Genomic DNA, 2,998 nt, shown 5'->3' on the forward strand with positions numbered 1-2,998 from the left:
ATCCTCAAAACACCTGAATAAACAAATATATAGAAACAGGATAGATTAGTGATAGTCTAGGACTTGCAGGGAAAATTGGAGGGGGGACTGCTGCTGAGTACCTGGTTCTTTTTGAAATGATGAAAGTTGGTTCCTGTGATGTTTGCTCAACTCTATGAATATACTGACAGCCATTGAATTGTATACTTTAAATATGTCAGTTGGGGTATTTATGGTATGATTATACTCCAAAATGATGTTTCTAAAAGCTTAAATGATAAAAGAATGGTTGAAAATTTTCCAAATTTGGTGGTAATTACAAAGCCACCAGCTCAGGAATCTCAACAAACCCTAAACACAAGGAAGGTTACCACAAAGCACAACATAAATTGCTTAAATCTAGAGATAAGTAGAAAGCAAGCAGAGGAAGAGGCTGGGTGACACATCATTTTTAGAGAAGGATGACTACAGATTTCATTTCAGAAACAATGTAATACAAAGAAGATGGAAAGTTTTAGAAAATATTGCAGAAAAGTAATGCTAGCCTAGCTATCTATGTCTAGTGGAAACACCTTTTAAACATGAAGATAACTGGGCTGGAGATACTGTTGAGTGGTAGACCACTTGTGTGGCATGAGACTTAGGGTTTGGTCCCCATCACAATAAATAAATAATACATACATAAATAAGACATAAAGACTTTCAAAATGATAAAAACTGAAAGAATTTATGATGATGAAAAAAGTGCTAAAGGAGGTCCTTCATGCAGATAAAATGATGTCGATGCGTACCTGGATCTCTTTAAAGGAATGAAAAATACCACAAATAGGAACAGCCCTATGTGGGTAAACATAAAGCTTTGTTTAAATCTCTTTAAAACAGTGCTTATCAGGGACCGCGGTTCAATCCCCCAGCACCACATGCCAGCCTGCCCCGCCCCCTGGTGGGCTGAGCTGGCCACACACACACACACACACACATACACACACAAATAAATAAAATTAAAAAAAAAATAAAACAGTGCTTATCAGTCTATTTTTAGTTATTATCCCCCTACAGAGTCTTTTCCTCCTAATAAAGCCTTCCACCTATAGAATTTTAATACCCAAATACATGGTACATTTATTTATGTTTGGTATCCATTTCGAGGATCATGAGCCATTGTAATACTGACCATTTTTTCAGTCTTCAAGAATTTTTTCCCTGCTCTTTTCTTTTGGCGCACCTTCTAAGACCCTTGGTGTCACTATGGGATGATGTCTGGCCTGGTGTTAGCTGTATTGTCAGAATAAGCCAAAGTCCCGCTTCTGCAGAGGTGTCCCTGATGCCAAGATCCACATCTTGACCTGGTGTGGAAGAAAGCAAAAGTGGATGAGTTCCCACTCTGTGGCCACATGGTGTCCAATGAATATGAGCAGCTCTCCTCAGAAGCCCTGGAAGCTGCCTGGATTTGTGCCAACAGGTACATGGTAAAAAGCTGTGGCAAAGACGGCTTCCATATCTGGGTGTGGCTCCACCCATTCCATGTCATTAGCATCAACAAGATGCTGTCCTGTGCTGAAGCTGACAGGTTCCAGACTGCCATGCTGGGTACCTTTGGGAAGCCCCAGGGTTCACATGTACAAGTCATCATGTCTGTCCGCACTGAGGTACAGAACAAGGAACATGTGATCGAGGGCCTACGTAGGGCCAAGCTTAAGTTCCCTGGCCGTCAGAAAATCCACATCCCCAAAAGTAGGACTTCACCAAGGTCAATGCAGATGAATTTGAAGACATGGTGGCCAAGAAGCGCCTCATCCCTGATGGCTGCGGGGTGAAATACATCCTGAATCGTGGTCCCCTGGACAAGTGGCAGTCCCTGCACTCCTGAAGTCTTCCACTGTGCCACCCTCAACAAGTTCATGGATAAATGGATAAAAAAAAAAAGAATTTATTTTGCCCTATGTGAGTTGGGGCATATAACCCCCATGGAAAATTCACATGCTATAAAAGAGAATAAACTATTTAACAGGAAAACAGTAACAAGGTATTGTGAGGCCTATGACATATGTAGAAATAAAATATATGACAATATCACAAAGGGTGAGGGACAAGAGTTGAAGTATGCTGCCGTAACATTTTTATACTAACTGTGAAGATATATAGTACAGTATCACTTGAGGAAAGACTGTGGCAAGATGGGTAGTTCAAACCTTAAAGCAAATACTAAATATGAGGAGTAAGTAGCTAGTTAGCTAAGAAGTTAAAATAAGATAGGAAATAATCTTATTTAGTCAAATAGAAGGCACCAAAGGAGAAAAAAGAATAAAGTTAAGATTGGGGACAGGTAGAAGATCGCAGAAAAGTGATGTTAGCCTAGCTATATGGCATATTTAAACCCAACATATCAATGATTCATTAAATAACAAATGGTCTAAAAATCCTCATCCAAATTCAGAGATTATCAGATTGGACAAAATAATACTCAACTATAGTTTCCAACAAGAAGCTCACCTTAAATGAAATTAAACAAGAATCTCCTCACTCTTATTTTTAAATAGTATACTATCTGAGTCATTATGAGTTTTATCAAATCTTTTCTATATGGGGTAAGATGTAAATGGTAATGTAATTATTTGTGAGGAATATGTAGAATTAAATATATAGCTTTACATACTTATTTTAGAAATAGCGATTGTCAATATGAAGAAATTAGGGAAAATAACTAAATAATAAATAAAAAATGTAGAAGAGTCTTCCTGTAAGTGTCTTGAGGTGACCTGTGAAAATGGTTCACTACTCTCTTGACCCAGAAGACCCCACAAAATCATGGCAATCATCAGCCTCAAGTCTTTGTGTTCACTTGAAGAACACGTGTGAAACTGCTCATGCCATCAAAGGTGTGCACATCCCAAAGGGCCCCAAGATTTGAAGGATGTCACACTGAAAAAGCAGTGTGTGCCATTGTAGCATTACAGTGGTGGCACTGGTAGGTGTGCCCACGCCAAATAGTGGGACTGGACACAGGGTCAGTGACCCA

The 2,998-nt window shown here is 39.2% G+C and overlaps 1 pseudogene; it reads left to right on the forward strand.

Moving 5' to 3' along the window:
- Nucleotides 1-264: 264 nt before the first annotated feature.
- On the forward strand, nt 265-1,849 carry LOC101562376 (annotated as a pseudogene).
- The last annotated feature ends 1,149 nt before the right edge of the window (nt 1,850-2,998 follow it).

Source organism: Octodon degus, unplaced genomic scaffold (assembly GCF_000260255.1).
Source record: "Octodon degus isolate 3935 unplaced genomic scaffold, OctDeg1.0 scaffold00127, whole genome shotgun sequence".
NCBI classification, from domain to species: domain Eukaryota; kingdom Metazoa; phylum Chordata; class Mammalia; order Rodentia; family Octodontidae; genus Octodon; species Octodon degus.